At 43.6% G+C, this 19,055-nt stretch overlaps 2 long non-coding RNA genes across 3 annotated transcripts in view; one reads left to right on the top strand and one right to left on the bottom strand.

Annotated features, from left to right (window-relative positions):
* LOC138989913 (uncharacterized) overlaps window positions 1-8,501 on the bottom strand; it is a 38,931-nt gene extending 30,430 nt beyond the window's left edge. For both annotated transcript variants that reach the window (XR_011466104.1, XR_011466105.1), the window contains exons 1-2: window positions 8,231-8,501; window positions 1,971-2,069 (exon numbers count right to left, since the gene is read on the bottom strand). This is a non-coding gene — a long non-coding RNA (uncharacterized lncRNA). The remainder of the gene's footprint in view (window positions 1-1,970; window positions 2,070-8,230) is intronic.
* LOC138989914 (uncharacterized) overlaps window positions 1-14,198 on the top strand; it is a 52,483-nt gene extending 38,285 nt beyond the window's left edge. Inside the window, exons 3-5 of the long non-coding RNA XR_011466106.1 lie at window positions 1,244-1,331; window positions 7,509-7,640; window positions 10,410-14,198. This is a non-coding gene — a long non-coding RNA (uncharacterized lncRNA). The remainder of the gene's footprint in view (window positions 1-1,243; window positions 1,332-7,508; window positions 7,641-10,409) is intronic.
* Window positions 14,199-19,055: the final 4,857 nt, after the last annotated feature.

Raw genomic sequence — 19,055 nt, 5'->3', positions numbered from 1 at the left:
ACCAGAAAAGAAGAAAGCCATAAAAAACTATTGCTGCTACTGCTGCTAAGTCGCTTCAGTCGTGTCCGACTCTGTGCGACCCCATAGACGGCCACCCACCAGGCTCCCCCGTCCCTGGGATTCTCCAGGCAAGAACACTGGAGTGGGGTGCCATTTCCTTCTCCAATGCAGGAAAGTGAAAAGTGAAAGTGAAGTCGCTCAGTCGTGTCCAACTCTTAGCGACCCCATGGACTGCAGCCCACCAGGCTCCTCCATCCATGGGATTTTCCAAGCAAGAGTACTGGAGTGGGGTGCCGTTGCCTTCTCCGAAACTACTGGGGTTGTACAAAAAAACTCAGGAAGCAACAGGAATAAGCCTCCATGGACAAAGTTGAGCACAAGTCAGGATAATAACTGCAGTGAAGTGCATTGTTGTTGTTCAGTCACTTAGTGTGTCTGACTCTGTGACCCCATGGACTGAAGCACACCAGGTTTCCCTGTCCTTCACTATCTCCTGGAGTTTGTTCATACTCATGTACGTTGCCATCCAACCATCTCATCCTTTGTTGCCCACTTCTCCTCCTGTCCTCAATCTTTCCCAACATTAGGGTCTTTTCCAATGACTTGGCTCTTTGAATCAGGTGGCCAAAGTATTGGACTTTCAGCTTCAGCATCAGTCCTTCCAGTGAATATTCAGGGTTAATTTCCTTTAGAATTGGCTGGTTTGATGTCCTTTCTGTCCAAGAGACTCTCAAGAGTCTTCTCCAGCACCACAGTTCAAAAGTATCAATTCTTCAGCATTCAGCTTTCTATATGGTCCAACTCTCACATCAGTACATGACTATTGGGAAAAAAACAACATAGCTTTGACTATATGGATCTTTGTTAGCAAAGTGATCTTTGTTAGCATGGATATTTCAATCCATGAATTAATTATCATACTAAAAGAAAATTTACTGTTGACTAACCGTGCTAGGGAGCCAGGTCATTATTTGAAAACTGGAAAATAAAGGATATCAAGCATTTAATCAGTAATTTCATAATGGAAAGGCCATATAAATTATTGAGATATACTGAGATGCATAGCAGAAGGCCCTTTGGCAGGTTCCATGGGACTGAGTGCCTGTTGCTCTTCGCCAGAATCAACTCAACAACAAACACATTCTAGAACTGCTTTTTCTTCCTTCCCTCTTTTGATTCCCATATTGCCCTGTTGTTCATTGGGATTCTCAAATAAACTGCTGTGTGCAAACTTCTCTCTCAGGCTCTGCTGTGTGTCCTTGATCTTACACTTAACCTCACTGGATTCCAGTGGAATGTGCAGATATAACTCTCCTTGACCTGCCTAAGAGGTACGTTTTGAGAAACAGCTGAATAGGTATATAAAGGTGGGGAAGTCTGAAAGGAAGAAACAAGGGGAAAAAATTACATTTTTTTCACTATCCCCTCTTTCATGTAAGAGCCTTTAGTAACAGGCATGTGTTAGTCACTTAGTCATGTCTGACTCTTTGTGACATATAACCTACCAGGTTCCTTGGTCCATGGGATTCTCCAGGCAAGAATACTGGAATGGGTAGCCATTTCCTTCTCCAGGGGATCTTCCCAACCCAGGGATCGAACCCGGGTCTCCCACATGGCAGGCAGATTCTTTATCTTCTGAGGCACCAGAGCATGGTGTACTGGTAAATGTTTAACAACTGGCTCTCCAGAAACAAATATAAAGCTCTGATTTGTACTGTTGGCCAATTTCCATAGTATAAATAGTTCCATGACTGATTGTGAACTGCATTAACTGAACATGGAGTTGGGAGGTGGTACGTAGTGGCTCCAGCACACCCCAGGAAGTAAAGGGTTGAAGGCACCAAACAGAGTGGTTTACAGACTTTCCAGAAGTGAGGGGAGGAAAATTAAGTTGAAGACAACCTGCAGTGCTTGCTTTACCTTCAGTAACTATGATTCTGAAGCAAAACTATCAAGTCAAAGGGACTTGCCTTGTCTCCTGGGCTGCAGGCTGCAGATCTGGCCATCTGGTCCAATCTGTGGCTGTTTCTTAACTCCAAGTTTATTGAGAACGTCCTTATGTTGTAGCTCTAAAAGAACCAGAAACTCAGTTGCAGCCACAGTGACTTACAGTCTATATTTACCAAAGCTTCTTCCGTAAACATTATCTAGGCTCTGGAATGCTCACACCCACCCTTCATGGGCACACCACGCCCTATTCTCCCCTGCCTGAGTGTAGCCCTAATGACTCCCACCCAGCTCCCTAGGTGTCACACACCCTGCTTCTCTGGCCAGAGTTCAAGCCCTTGCCTGGTTTCCTTGAATGCCATCCAAGAGTTGCATACCTGTCTTTCCTGGGAGATTTCCAGCTGGCCCATAATTCCCTTCCCTTGGGGAGGTTAGCAGATAAAGCCTATCTACCTGACTTGCTGTAGGCACTGGCAGGCAGCTTGAACCTCTCCCCCTGCTCACAAACACTGCCATGGGGGCTCAGTGTTGGGTCTCTCAAGGCCTGATCCAAGGGGCCCATCCTCTCTGGGCACCACCTACCCCCCTCCCCAAGCTCCATAAACCATTGATTTCTGTTTGGTGCAGCTGAGCACCCTCTCCTCACCTTTATCCACAAAGTACACAGCAGAATTTCCCATAACTGCTCTGGTTGCTTACCTTCTTGGAAAGCATCCAATGCTAGGAATCCAGCTCATTACAGACAGCCCAAATTAAAGCTTCTTAACCTTTATGATCAAACCAGTCAATCCTAAAGGAAATCAACCCCGAATATTCATTGGAAGGACTGATGCTGAAGCGCCAGTACTTTGGCCACCTGATGCAAAGAGCCAACTCATTGAAAAACACCCTCATGCTGGGAAAGACTGAAGGCAAAAAGGAGAAGGGAGTGGCAGAGGATTCGATGGTTAGATGACATCACTGACTCAATGGACATGCTGCTGCTGCTAAGTCGCTTCAGTCGTGTCCGACTCTGTGTGACCCCATAGACCGCAGCCCACCAGGCTCCCCCGTCCCTGGGATTCTCCAGGCAAGAACACTGGAGTGGGTTGCCATTTCCTTGCCTCTAATTCAAGCTCAAGTTATGCGGGAAAGAGTCCCAGCTTCTGCTGTTAGACATGAGAGGCTGACCATGGAATATCCTTGACCTCTCTCTGCCTCCCAGCAGTCCTGAGAACTGGGGTCCAGTGTGTCCTCTAACTCCCCACAGAGGTTCCTCCTGCGAGGCGCCTGCTGAGTTTGCAAGGACACAAAAATGGAAGTGCCTGAGGGGAGAGTTTCTTCCAAAGTTCTTGGCTGTCAAAGAAATGAATATATCAAATGACTCTGAAAGAAATGATGGAAGAGATCAACATTGTAGGCACCTGGGAGATCAGACTGTCCAAGTGACTTCATTCAAGAGGAGACAGGAGCCAGAGCAGAGACAATTCTGCACTGGAATTGCCAGCATTACGAGCAAGGTTTCAGGAAACTTATCAGGGAAGGTTAACTTGAATGGGCACTAATGAATTGATGACTCAGATCCAGGAACAGGTAAGACTGTAACAACCAAAGGGAGGTGTGATGTCATGTAATTATAACATCCCCTAGGGACTGGCACTGGGCTACAGGATGGGATTGGTTGTCCCCTGCCCAGTGAGCAAATGATCAGGTTTTTAACTAAAACATGGACTGTGAATATGCCCGGAATTCTTAATGCATGCACTTGAATCCTTTAGCTCTCTTATCAAAGACTTTCTTTGTATATAAAGGACTAAACTAGATATGGGCAGATCTTTAAAATGCATTAGACTGGGGCTACTTGAACCTTGTGTATTGTAGGTACTCAGAAAATGGCTTATTGATTATAATGTAATAAGGCTCATCCCTGTCATGGGGGGCTATGGCCATGGTCTTTAAAGAGTGAGCGATAGTGACACATGTTCAGAAAATCCCACAATAGTCTACAGATGGGCTACCTCTCTGCTAGGACAGGGCTTCACCTGCTTATCCCCAAATGCATAAAGGTTGAGTGTTCCCTCAGCCTTAGGAGAGGTAAGACATAGCACCAAGCATTAATCTAAGTCTTGGAATCAGGCTGAGGGGATCAGATGTGTGTATTAACATAGATCTTAAAATCAGGAAAGCAACCTTTCCCTCATCCTCCTCGTTTCCAAAAATATCTTTCTGAGATATTCTCTATTGTTTTCCCACTGCAGTTAGGTCAAAGTTTGCCTTATAAGGAATTTCACGGTTTTGAGAGCTCTCCCTATAGGAAGTTTTTCCTGCTGTTCTGCCTGAGTTGCCTTCTGCTTAATTTTAGTTCATTACATTTTTAAAGACAGGGAGGGCTTTATGGGGCAAAAGGCCGAGTCATCGTGGGAAGAATGAATCATTTCAAGAACAGCGAGATGGGGGGGGAAGGCCAAGGCAGCTGAGGGCAGGAAGTTGGGGGTGGATGGGTGACTGAGAACAGCATCACAAGTTTGTCTTTTCTTCTGTTACTCCCACTAGGGGGTGCCCAGCATCCCAGGATAATCACTGTTACTAGGAAGTTGAGGTTGGAGGGGCATCTCCTTCTAATACAGAAGGGTACCAGCTGACCCCGGTTTCCTGCCTCTCTGTCCTGATCTGAGAAGAGATCCAGAGGTGGGGCATAGGGAGTTGGGGGTAGGGGTTGGATGGGTGGTATCAGATTAAAGGCACCAAGAAGGGGACAACAGAGGGTGAGATGGTTGGATGGCATCACCGACTCGATGGATATGAGTTTGAGCAAGCTCTGGGAATTGGTGTTGGACAGGGAAGCCTGGCGTGCTGCAGTCCAAGGGGTCGCAAAGAGTCGAACATGACTGAGCAACTGAATTGGACTGAATGCCTCTCAGGCATTTGAGGAGTCTCTTTCCTTGGAAACCTCTGGGGATATCCTGGGTTCTCTCGAACCTAAGGGTCTTAAAGTCATTGGTTGGAGTGATTATGGACCAAAAAAGTCCTCCTGAGCCCAGGAGAAGTGGTGATATTTCACCTCTGGGGGGTAAAGAATTTGTGATAAGAAATGACCAGGACTGAGGGACTGGTTGCAGACCAGGGATGGAATAAAAATAAAAAATGAGGTGAGATTCTGAAATAGAGTAGGTAACGGGTATGGATGAAGATCATGGAGAGGTGACGGTATTTTGAGGGTCTCAAAACAGCTAGGCCATCAGAATGGTCACAGCATAACTTTAGTTGTGAATGGCTTTCTGAAAAGAAAATGGAACTTGCACTTTGATAGATGTGAGTTCAAATTTCAGCTCAGGCATTCAATAGCCATATGGCTTTGGCAATTTAGCAAAGTTATCCAGCATTTTTTCTCTTTTAATTTATTTTGTTATTGAAGTATAGTTGAATTCAATCTTGTGCAACATCTTTAATCCTTAATTTTCTCATCTTCAAAATGAGACTAATGATACTAGGACTATTTGAGAATTTAAAAGATATAAAGGCATATAAAGCACTAAATAACTCTAATCTTTTCCCTTTTCCTCTTTTCTATTTGGAAATGATTGGGGGCAAGGAAGGGCTTCCCCGGTGGCTCAGCAATAAAGAATCTGCCTATAAGTTAGGAGCCACAGGAGATGTGGGTTCAATCCCTGGGTCGGGAAGATCCCCTGGAGTAGGGCATGGCAACCCACTCCAGTATTCTTGCCTGGAGAATTCCATGGAGAGAGGAGTCTGGTGGGCTTCAGTCTATAGGGCCGCAAAGAGACACGACTGAAGCGACTTAGCATGCACACATGCATAATGACAAGGAAAGATGTATCTGTTCCTTTGGTTCTTGTCCTGAGATGTAGGATATCAAGACTGCAGCCCTGGGGTCAGAAGATCCTCCCTGGCCTCTGTGGTTTTCTGACCACAGGACTTCAGTGAGTACTCAGGGCACGCTGTAGAAGGCCTACCATCTTTGACCCTTTGGACAAATCCTCATACTCTTTGGGATTTTCAGCCATAATTTAGAAAACAGCCTCCAACTAAATTTTTAGAGGTCACCATCTGGTCCTGAGACCTTCAATCTTGGAGAATTAAACTTTCTTGTCTGCAGCCTCGCAGAGTACCAAAGCCTGGCCTGGAATCCAGGTGCAATGTTCTCTTGTATTATCAGTTAATCCATGTTAATATGATAATGATTCACTATTATTTTCAGCACAGTTTTCCAAAATATGGGCCACAGACCACTTGTACCAGCATCAGCAGGTGGGCTTGATAAAAAACGCAGGTCCCTGGCCTCCTGCCAGACCTGTGCAATCAGACTCTCTAAAGTTAAAAAGCAAAAGCTTAGAAAGTTAACCAGTCCCTCGTTACACTTTTACGAAAATGTTATGGAAACATAAGGCCTTAGTCATCCAGAATCTCCTTTGTGGAGGAAAATTGGAGCCCTTGGGCAGATTTCTGGTTGCTTCAAAAATTACGTATTTTACTCAACTTTAGCAGCATGTGTATGAGTATTTTTTTTATTAAAGATAGCTTTATGTAATTGAAAAAAAAATCATACCTTAGAGGTGTTTCTGACCCTGCTTAGTTACAGGGCCAACTCTGTCCTTAGCCACTTATTCACTCCCCCCGGAACTTTCTAAACGCTAGAAACATTGCCGTGAAGGTCACAGACCATTTCTGTGGATACCCGATGAGACAGCGTGATTCGGAAAGTTCACTTTGATTCAGTCCTAAGCCACAGTGATAACCTGGTCAAGGCAGTGGGGGAGGGAAGGGAGCCCTGGTTCTTGTTTCTGGGGATGGGGGAGGGGGCCGCCAGAATAAAGGCTGATCACCAGCTTCCACTTCCTTTATGTTGACCGAGCTCTTGCTGCCAGTGTAGCTGTGCTTATACTGAGAGTTGGGGCAAAAATGAGCCCTTCCTCCAAAGCTGTGAGCTCTGATCTCTTAGTCTAGAGAGAGATGAGTTGTGGACATTGAACAGACACCAGGAGCTTCCTCCTGACAACAAGGACTGCATGAGTTGGCTTTTCAGAGGGAACTTGTGACTTTGGATCACTCTGGAGAGACAAACGTTTTTTGGAAACAGCAGTGGCAGCAGCTTACGCATTAAAGTTCTGACCAGCTCTTATAGCCTTTTGAGTGAGAGGGTTCTACCTTGACCTCTGGGTGTCCCTGCATTGCAGAAACACAGTGGCTGTTCAGGGCATACTAGGAGCTGTGGGTAAAATTTCCAAGGAGTCACATCAGCTTCAGAGTGCCCAAAATGAGCATAAAAATGCTGCCAGGAAGACAGTCATTGGTACCATAAATCTTTTGGGGAACAAAGTAGAAAATTAATATTAGTGAAATAAAACAAGACAGGTCCTGGTGGTGTAGCTGATGTCACTGTCCTCAGCACCTAACTGCAGGTCAGGGGATGGGGTGACCAGGTGGAGCTGGTTTCAGCCTCTTTCCAAGAGAGGCTGCATCCCTCCCTGAACAGAACACTGGTGGTAAAGGGCTCTCCTCTTTATAAAAGGATGAATCATCCTTTGCATCCTTCCCAGTCTATTCCTTCCCTTATTTTCCAGGAAACAAGAGGATTCATCTGACTTAACTGGAGATGGCTCCCTTTCCTAATTTTTGTTCCATTCCTGAAGCTTCCGCCCTGCAGGGCTCAGCGTGAGCAGACAGGAACACGGGAAGAGGCAACCACCCGAGAGGTACCAGTTCCCAGAGGCAGAGCGGCCCCTCTGCCGGGCCTGGGCAAAGAAAACTCCCCACCTCTTTCTTGTATTCAGTGGGGTTTTGCTGAACCTGGAAAGGAAGTAAATTCCAAAGGCAGGAAATGACCCAGAGACCATAACAATATGTGAAAAGCCAAGCCGGTACTTCCGTGGCTTTATTTCAAACTATTTTAATCTGTGTCCCAGGAAGCCTAACCCATAACCAGATGGAAATCTGTTTCCAGACGCCTCTGGGCATCTGCCACTCCCGGCTGGTGACATTTGTACATTTCAAGAAGGCAGACCTGTCCTGATAGCTTCAAACTTCCAGAGAGGGGCAACCCCAGGAGGGTCCTCAGGTTTCTGGCTGGGAGCATCGACCATCTGATGTGCTTCGTCATAGCTGAATTGTTGCTGGCCCCCAGCCTAGAACACTGGCATGCCTAGTCTGTTCTTGAAGACTCACAGGATCTGAAATCAAAAAGCCCTGTGGTGCCAGAAAAAGCTGGCTGACTTGCTGGCTGCCTAATCCCTTCCCACCAGGCTTCCCTAAAGAAACCGATGAGTCAGGAAGGAAGAAAACGTACCTGAGGGAGAGCTGGGTTGGGCTGGTCTCTCTCATTGCTTCTGAAAATTCCTCCGGTTTTGCAATGCGGGTGACGTTTGGCGATTCGGTTGTGCTTTTCCTGTGTCTTCCTCTATCATCTCTCTCTTCGAGGAACATTTCATTTACCACTCATGAAATTGTTAGGGGAAGCACACTGATTGAAACCGCCCACCCTGGCCAGGCACCATAGTAACCATTTACATGAGTTGTTTTATGACAGCAGATCCTGATAAGGAATACGGAACTAATAAGCCACCACCAACCGGAAGAGTTCGGGAAAGGTCAAAAGGAAACACCGCATGTCCATCCACTTCCCAGAACCCTCTGGCTAGCATCCATCTTGGCTGAGCCATGCGTGCGCCACCAGGAAGGACTCTGAATTAGAATGATTGGCCAAAGACCACCCAGAAATTAATCCCATCACCATAAAACCGGAGACTGTGAGCCGCGCGGCAGAGCAGTTCTCCTGGGTTCCCTTACCCTACTGCTCTCCACCCGGGTGCCCTTTCCCAATAAAATCTCTTGCTTTGTCAGCACGTGTCTCCTCGGACAATTCTTTTCCGAGTGTTAGACAAGAGCCCAGTTTCAGGCCCTGGAAGGGGTCCCCTCTCCTGCAACAAAATCAGCTTGGCAAAAACAGGAGTCCCTCTGATGGGGCGTTAGTCAGTGTTGTAAAGATGTTTTCACTTAACTTTTGTCCCCAGGAGCAGGGTAAGAAAAACTTCCCACCTTGACTCCCAGATGGAACCATTGTTTACCTGCCTTGTTCTGGCCCCGGGGCCTCTGCTTTTCCTGGCTTTTAATTTTTCTGAGCACCATCCATCAGTCTTCCCACGGGTTTTAAACACAGTGACTTCTGGGATACTTGCTTCAAACAGGTATCCTGCTAATCCCCTCCCCTAGTAATCAGACCCTGATGCTGGTAAAGATTGAAGGTGGGAGGAGAAGGGGATGACAGAGGATGAGATGGTTGGATGGCATCACTGATTTGATGGACATGAGTTTGAGTAAGCTCCGGGGGTTGGTGATGGACAGGGAAGCCTGGAGTGCTGCAGTCCATGGGGTTGCAAAGAGTCGGACACAACTGAGCGACTGAACTGAACTGAACTGAGTAATCAGAGACTAGCCCATAGTTGAATTGATAATATGCCTAAATCTTTCAGCACTTTTGAAATGTTAAACAGATTAAAGAATTACAGAATCCAATATATTTGTTGACATCTGGTGTATAGAAAATCGCCAGCAAGAAAAGAAGTGGAGAGTTCCACATCAGGCAGGGGGAATGAAGAGCAGCAGTGAAGGGCGCTGCCCTCCTTGTTCTGACATCAGATACCTGTCCTGGAGTCCCAGTGGCGCTGAGCCATCTATCTACAATTTGTGTGCTGTTTCTTATGAAAGTGGTTTTAAATAGTATATTCTGATAAGCTTGGATTTATCCTTGGAGACGGAATGTATTTTCCATTACAAGACAGTAGCTTAATGTCAGAGGTAGTCTGTATCAATTATCTGAAGGTAGTAACGAACAGAAGATAAGAGAACAGGGGATCTTCCTAAAAAGGAGGGAGGGGGCGGAGAGAGAGAGAGAAAGAAAAAGTCTTTTTCGTTGTTGCCGGGAAGAGACAGTCTTGTAGGGAGTATAAGATATATGAGTCTCTCTCTTTCTCCCCTTTCCTCTGCTGATGGAAAAGGAGCCAGGAAAAGCTAGAAACAGGAGACAGAGGGAGGCCATCCCTTCAACTGTTAATAGCAGCCAAATAGGATAAATAGTTCATATTTATAATGATGACGACAACTGTGATGATGAAGAGAACATTTTGACCCAGATGAAAAAAAACAAAGACTTGATTTCAAGCTATGCTTAAGTCCCACATATTCCTGTTAGAGCCTCTTACATGATCCAAGGGACAGGAATTTAGGATGAATGAAATAAATATAATTGGATAGAAAAGTCAGGATTAGAATAAAATGTGATTGAGAATGGTTAAAAAAATTAGAAGGTGCCAAATTCCACCTATTTTTGTACTGCTTTCAGTCTTGAATGGTCTGTTAAAAGATAACATGATGAGTTAAAAACTTCTTTTCTTTTTTTTTGAGTTATAATTGACACATAATGTTATATTGATTTCAGGTATAACCCTGCTTATTTAACTTATATGCAGAGTACATCATGAGAAATTCTGGGCTGGATGAAGCACAAGCTGGAATCAAGATTGCCAGGAGAAATATCAATAACCTCAGATATGCAGATGACACCACCTTTATGGCAGAAAGTGAAGAACTGAAGAGCCTCTTGATGAAAGTGAAAGAGGAGAGTGAAAAAGTTGGCTTAAAGCTCAACATTCAGAAAAGGAAGATCATGGCATCTGGTCCCATCACTTCATGGGAAATAGATGGGGAAACAGTGGAAACAGTGTCAGACTTTCTTTTTCTGGGCTCCAAAATCACTGCAGATGGTGATTGCAGCCATGAAATTAAAAGATGCTTACTCCTTGGAAGGAAAGTTATGCCCAACCTAGATAGCATATTAAAAAGCAGAGACATTACTTTGCCAACAAAGGTCCATCTAGTCAAGGCTATGGTTTTTCCAGTGGTCATGTATGGATGTGAGAGTTGGACTATAAAGAAAGCTGAGCGCCGAAGAATTGAAGCTTTTGAACTGTGGTGTTGGCGAAGACTCTTGAGAGTCCCTTGGACTGCAAGGAGATCCAACCAGTCCATCCTAAAGGAGATCAGTCCTGGGTGTTCATTGGAAGGACTGATGTTGAAGCCGAAACTCCAGTACTTTGGCCACCTGATGTGAAGAGCTGACTCATTTGAAAAGACCCTGATGCTGGGAGGGATTGGGGGCAGGAGGAGAAGGGGATGGCAGAGGATGAGATGGTTAGATGGCATCAGCAACTCAATGGACATGGGTTTGTGTAAACTCCGGGAGTTGGTGATGGACAGAGAGGCCTGATGTGCTGTGGTTCAGGGGTCACAAAGAGTCGGACACGACTGAGCGACTGAACTGACTGACTTATACAGGATAAGGATTCGTTATTTGTATATATTACAAAATGATCACCATATGTCTAGTTAAAGCCATCACCATACATAGCTACAAAAGTTTTTTTCCTCTTGTGTTGAACACTTTTTTTTTTTGGCCGCAGTACACACTACACGCCATGTGGGATCTTCCAGGATCACACCACACAGCGTGCAGGATCCAGCAGGAAGCAAACCTGTGTCCCCTGTAGTGGAAGTGCAGAGTCCTAACCACTGGGCAGCCAAGGATGAAGACTTTTAAGATCTACTCCCTTAGCAACTTTCAAATATGAAATTAGTAATATTAACTGTCGTTACAACACTATGCATTATATACCCATGACTTACTTATTTTATAACTGGAAGTTTGTACCTTTTGACCTCCCTCACCCATTTTGTGCCCCCTCACCACCACCCATCTGTTCTCTGTATCTATTTATGAGCTCAAGTTTAAAACTGCACTTTTATTTAAATGTATAACAGAGCAGAAGATTTTGTTAACCTCTCTGAGACGTATATTTGGGATGTCTGGCCACTGGGGACCTTCTCATCCTCTACAGGCTTCACCAGAAACAAAGAACAGAGGAGGAAATACACAGCTTCTTGAGTGCTAGCGGTGAAAGGCCAGAGTTCTGACAGTAAATGTTATATTCTGTTTAATCCCAGCTTTAGCAGAGGTAGTTGCTAGACATTTAAAATGGATGATTTTATTTTACAAATGGGAGGATAGAATAAAAAATTGAAAAAGAATAGAGTCAAGAATTCCAGACTATGTGCTAGGTGCCCAGGACACCACCGCAAACTCATGGAGGTTCTGTGGTGTAGGTTAAACGTCAAGGGTGATGCTTGACATCTGTTGGCCACCAGCTGAACTACTTGGTCAAGGTTGTTCAGGGTTTCAACATTAGATTGTGCTGCACTCCTTTCAAAGATATCTTTGGGTTTTCAGCAGCTGTTATAAAATGAGACTAGTAAGTAAAAATCTGTGTGAACATAAGGTGAATGAGTGGTGGTGTCTAAACAGCTTCCAAGGTTTGAGAAGATGTTCAATGCCCAGTTGTCATACATATCCTTTTATAAATAACTGTGGTTAAGAATAAAATTAAAATATTTTTTTCTTTCAATTTATGGGTATTTTTTTTTTCAAACAGCTAAGTTGTTGGGACCTTCCTATTGGATAAATGAGATTTATGGTGTGTTTTTTTTGGCCCAGTATCTCTGTGAAAAAAATTACTGAGACAGTAAGAAGCCATGAATCTGAAAAGTTTGGGAACCTCAGGATTAGAACAATACAAATTGTCTCAATGGGTGAAGATAGATTTTAATGACTTAGGCTCAATGGTGAGTATAGAAAAGTAATTCTATTTTTTTTTCCCTAGACTATCCAGGGAACTGCTCATAGTAGTTCCCCTGTGGAAACAGGAACATTCTTAGTCTGAAGGTTTTTTATTAATGGAACTATTTGGTAGACTATTAAAAGTTGTCTTGTACAAGGATTCTCAAACTATCTTTCAATCTGTCATAGACTATGTGATAACTTGTGGTAACTTGGCTGGGCCAGGGAGCCCAGATATTTGTTATTCTAGATGTTTCAGCAAAGGTAATTTTTTAGATGAGATTGACAACTAAATCAGTAGTTGAGTAAAGCAGAATGTCTCTATAATATGGGTGGGCCTTATCCAATCAGTTGAAGGTCTTAACAGAACAAAGACTGAACTCCCCTGAGCAAGAAGGAATTCTGTATATATAAACACACACACACACACACACACCCACACACATTCTGTTGGTTCTGTTTCTCTGGAGAACTCTAATACAGATTGATACTTTTAAAAAAATGCAATAAAAGTAAACTTCTAGGAAATCAATCATATGCTTAAATATTGTAAAAATGTTAAATTGTTATACACCCTTCTAAATGCTTAACTTCAGTTGCCATATTTAGTTTGTCTGATTAATAATAATAGTCTGTTTTGTAAATAAGTTCATTTGTATCATTTTTAGATACCACATATAGTGATATCATGTGATATTTGTCTTTCTTCGTCTGACTTACTTCACTTAGTATAATAATCTCTAGGTCCATCTATGTTCTGAAGATGATGTTATTTTAATCTTTTTTACAGCTGAGTATTATTCCACTGTACATAAATATACATCTTTATCCATTCATCTGTAGATGGACATTTAGATTGCTTCCATGTCTTGGCTATTGTAAACAGTGCTACAATAAACATTAAGATGCATGTATCTTTTTGAATTATGACCTTCTCCAGATATATGCCCAGGAGTGAGATTCCTGGATCATATGGTAACTCTATTTTTTGTTTTTTAAGGAACCTTCATATTGTTCTCCATAGTGGCTATACCAGTTTACATTCCCACCAACAGTGTAGGAAGGTTCCTTTTCTCCACACCCTCTTCAACATTTATTATTTGTACTTTTTGATGATGGCCATCCTGACCAGTGTGAGGTTATATTTTATTGTAGTTTTGATCAGCATTTCTCTAATAATTAGCAATGTTGAGTATCATTTCATGTGCCAGTTAGCCATCTGTTTGTCTTTGGTGAAATGTCTATTTAGGTCTTCTGCCCATTTTTGATTGGGTTGCTTGTTTCTTTGATATTGAGGAGGAGAGGAATAAATTAGTAACAAATACACACTGTGCTGCTGCTACTGCTGCTAAGTCGCTTCAGTCGTGTCCGACTCTGTGCAACCCCATAGACGGCAGCCCATCAGGCTCCACCATCCCTGGGATTCTCCAGGCAGGAACACTGGAGAGGGTTGCCATTTCCTTCTCCAATGCATGAAAGTGAAAAGTGAAAGTGAAGACGCTCAGTCGTGTCTGACTCTTAGTGACCCCATGGACTGCAGCCCACAAGGCTCCTCCGTCCATGGGATTTTCCAGGCAAGAGTACTGGAGTTGGGTACATATCTATATATAAAACAGATAAATAACAAGGCCCTACTGTATAGCACAGGGAATGATATTCAATATTTTATTATAACCTATAATGGAAAAATAATCTGAAAAAAATATATTCTTATATATGTATATAATAAGGGTTTCTCAGGTGGCTCAGTGGTAAAGAATTTGCCTGCCAATTCAGGAGATGCAGGAGATCAGGGTTTAATTCCTGGGTTGGGAAGATTCCCTGGAGGAGGAAATGGCAAACCACTCCAGTACTCTTGCCTGAAAAATTCCATGGACAGAGGAACCTGGCAGGCTACAGTCCATGAGCTCACAGTTTGACACAATTTAGCGACTGAGCACACACACATGTATAATACATATTGTATATATTCTTTTGTATATATAATATACATATATATATAACTGAATTACTTTGTTGTATACCTGAAACTAACACAACATTGTAAATCAACTATACTTTAGTTTAAAAAAAAGTAAAGAAAAAAAAGTGGATGTTAAAAACTGTACTTTATAAATAAGTTGCATTTTGTAAGTAAAATCTTCATGGAAATAAAAGAAACTGCTGGCAGAAAAGACCCCATGGATGGGTGACTCAAAGCCCCCCTCTCAAAAAAAAGAATTTGTGGGACACACTTTCTGTAGCATTGATCTCATAAAAATGTTAATATATCCAGGTGTGTGTGTGTGTGCTTGGTTGCTCAGTCATGTCTGACTGAGCAGCCCCGTGGACGGTAGCCTGCCAGTCTCCTCTGTCCATGGAATTTTCCAGGCAAGAATATTGGAGTAGGTTCCCATTTCCTTCTCTGGGGATCTTCCTGACCCAGGCATTGAACCGGCATCTTTTGTATCTCCTGCATCAGCAGGGGGATTCTTTACCCCTAGTGCCACCTGGGAAGCCCATATATACCCACACACGCACACATGTATTTATTCACTTTTTATTTTGAACTAATTTTAAATTTACTGAAAAGTTGTAGAACTGGTACAGAGCTTCGCTGTATATACTTGAGTTTCCCAATTTTAACATCTCTACAACCAAGTACAATTTTCCATATGAAGACATGAACACTGGTACCAAACTATTAACTAAACTTCAGAGCTTAAGTTTCACCAGATATATATTTAAATAGTGAAGTCACTACTCTAGGATGTGCAACTTTAGCACGTACTGGGTCAGAAGATTTTTGCAGAATGGGTTGAAACTGATGCTTTGCTTGCAGATCAGCCAGCTGAGAATAGAACAGTTTGACAGCAACTGTGAATTGTTCTATAGAAGAACATACAAACCACAAACCTCAGTAAAAAACATCACATATATTGATAGAGCCAATACCATAGTTCTTAAGCTTAACTGTCATTACTGCCAGAAATAACAAATACTTTTGTATTTAGAGATGTTCAGTTCAGTTCAGTCGCTCACTCACGTCTGACTCTTTGCAACGCCATGAACTGCTGCACGCCAGGCCTCCCTGTCCATCACCAACTCCCGGAGTCCACCCAAACCCATGTCCATTGAGTTGGTGATGCCATCCAACCATCTCATCCTCTGTCGTCCTCTTCTCCTCCTGCCCTCAATCTTTCCCAGCATCAGGGTCTTTTCAAATGAGTCAGCTCTCTGCATCAAGTGGCCAAAGTATTGGAGTTTCAGCTTCAATATCAGTCCCTCCAATGAACACCCAGGACTGATCTCCTTCAGAATGGACTGGTTGGATCTCCTTGCAGTCCAAGGGACTCTCAAGAGTCTTCTCCAACACCACAGTTCAAAAGCATCAATTCTTTGGCGCTCAGCTTTCTTCACAGTCCAACTCTCACATCCATACATGACCACAGGAAAAACCATAGCCTTGACTAGACGGACCTTTGTTGGCAAAGTAATGTCTCTGCTTTTTAGAAAGGTTAGTCACTTAATAACAAAATGCTTAAATGTGAATCTGAAATGGTGTGCATTTTTTGCCAAGTGATTGTTTTCTATCTCTTCTGTAAAGTCTTTTATGACCTTTCATAGGTAGAACCCACTGTAATGGCTTTTGGGGCCTTACTGTGACTTCACAGATGTCTGTCATCGTACCAGTAACAGTCACTATTACTATAATTTGGGTGGGTACCTGCTAAACTGTGAGGTACTTGTGGGCATGGGTGTGTCTTGCTCACACTGATAGCTCAGTGCCTGGCCTAATGCCTGTAGCATAGCAAGCCTGCAACACATGCTCACTAAAGAAAGGAAGTAACTAGTCAAACACACAATACGTTCATATCAACATTTTTTCACTTGTTGGAAAAATAGCCTGTGTGTGTGCTTGGTTGCTCAGTCATGTCCTACTCTCTGCAGCCCCATGGACTGTAGCCCACCAGGCTCCTCTGTCCATGGAATTTTCCAGACAAGAATACTGGAACAGGTTGCCATTTCCTCCTCCAATGGATCTTTCCCACCCAGGGATCAGACGGTTGTCTCTTGCATCTCCTGCATTGGCAGGAGGATTCTTTACCAACATGCCACCTGGGAAGCCCTAACTCAAAATTATGCTAGTGATGAAGACAAGGCTGCAGGTACATTTAAAAGGAAAAGCTTACAAGGGCCTTGTGTTTGAGAAACAGGCTTTGAATGCCAGGTATGACCTACAGACTGAATAAAGAATATCGCTGTTGCAAATAACACAAATATCTGATGCTGACTCACTTATTCCATAAATGGATTGTTCTCTGAAGGTAACTTTATCCATCCGAGTAAAACCCGATTTCCACTTAGACTGGTGTGTTATTAATAATTATCATAATTATTCAGCATTTCTGCAGTATGTGTTTTAAAGTGTTATTTTCCTCATTCTTAATGAGCTATGCAGACAGAGGTAATGAAAGGTAATCTAGTGTCACATGCAGCTGGTATTCATTACATTGTGATTGACTGATTCATTACTGAACTCAGGGACAGGTAGCTGCAAGCTTATAGGAAGAAAGCCTCCCTCACTTTTACATGGAGGAAGTGTGGGGAGTGGGAGAGGCTGGGGAGTAAGGGGCAGGCAGAGACTAGAGAGGCCAGGAGTTCCTCCAAGACGGGAACGGAGCAGCCTTCCGAATCCCTGACCCACTTCAGCAATCCGCAAGGCACTCTGGGATTACAGACGCAGAATGTTTATTTGCCCTGTGAAGGAGTGTCCTTTGGGATCAGAGCTGCTGTTTCTTAGGAACAAACTGTTTAGGGATTGCTTTTGCGGGCTTCCCAGGTGGCTCAGAATCCACCTGCAATGCAGGAGACCTGGCTTCAGTCCCTGGATCCCAATCCCTGGATCAGGAAGATCCCCTGAAGGAGGAAATGGCAACCCATTCCAGTATTCTTGCCTGGAGAATTCCATGGAGAGAGGAGCCTGGCAGGCTACAGTCAGACATGACTGCATGACTAACATACACATTTTATGAATCTGGGATTAATTGCCAGCATTCTACTTATGCTTATATCATCTGATTATAAAGCTGGGAAAAATAAGATATCAAGAAAAATTTATAGAAATTCAGAACATAAAAGCTGAATAGTGAGATATTCTCATAGGAGATACTGCAATTATGGTAGGGTGACTAGTGACAAAGGAAAGTGTTGATCCTAAGTGTCCCTAGTGGCCAAGGACAATTGGAATATGTCCTTGAGAAATGGAAAGAAGAGATGTGTCTCCTATTTGTTGGAAACCTCACTTCCTTCTAGAAGCCCTGCTCAGTGGGTTGCCCTGGTTCTGTCAATTGAAAGATGAAAAAGGCTCTAACAATGGGAGTTGTAATTAAGGTTGGGTTGTTGGCTTAAAAAAATAATGTATTAGGTCTCTGGTAAGTACTCAGAAATCCTTCATCTCGCCATTTTTTTTTAATTAGCACATGACATTTGTGTACTTTGGTTTCATTGGGCAGTGACCACAAATATTTGTCTGGAACCCAACTTGGAAGAAAGGAAAGTTGAGAAGATAAAAATACAGACCTTTCCTGGCAGTTGAGTTGGCTGGGAGAAATACAGAAAAGCTCAGGGAAATGCGCTGCTATAAACTCAAAAATCTACTTTGTCAGAGGCCTGGCAGGCCAGGTTAGCCTGGGGCCATACATGAATGCCACCAGGGAAGTAAAAGAACCAGCCTGGAGCACTCAGAAATGTGGCAAAGCAGATTTCTCTTATCTTGGGTAGAAGCTCAGATCCAGAAGTCAGAGAGTGTTATGAGGGTTAAGTGAGATAATGCCTGCCAAGGTAACCAACGCACAGCCTGGCACCTAGCAGATGCTTGGGACAACCTGGGTTTCCTTCCCTACTGTGATTTCATCAGGCCTGGGCGTGGGTGTCTGAAAACACTGTCTCAGAGGATAGCTTCCTGCCATGCTGGTATTCTACATTTTCGAAACCACGGGAAAGCTGGACTCATGCAAACTCCAAATTCTTCTGTTCAGGTTGAGAATAGCCATAGCTAGGGATGCAGCTCAGTTTCTTCATTTGCAAAATATTATATTTCTGGGAAATAAACTTGAGACCCGAGTGAGGAAGCACACCTGATATCATTTCTTCAGATAACAATTGGTATGGATTTCAACTCAGAAGAGGACCCTAAGAACTCCCACCCACAGGGACTACTGTTATTTCTATTCGAGGAAAGGACCCAATCTCTGGGATGCCTGAGCTAAGATTTCTTGGTAGTACCTTACCAGTTTCTCACAGATACGTTGCTTGGAAGCCTAAACCAGGGGGCAGCAGGGAGCTTTGATTCCAGCTGGTCCCCTCTCCACCAGCTTGGTCATAACATCAACAGAGGCCTGCCGTTTGCGACCACCTTTTGACCAGGAAGTCCTACCTGCTGCATCTTCCTGGCCAAAAGGCA

The sequence above is a fragment of the Bos mutus genome, chromosome 11 (assembly GCF_027580195.1).
Source record: "Bos mutus isolate GX-2022 chromosome 11, NWIPB_WYAK_1.1, whole genome shotgun sequence".
In the NCBI taxonomy this organism is placed as follows: Eukaryota; Metazoa; Chordata; class Mammalia; order Artiodactyla; family Bovidae; genus Bos; species Bos mutus.
Note: the sequence above shows the minus strand (reverse complement) of the source record. Positions and strands in the feature narration are given on the sequence as shown.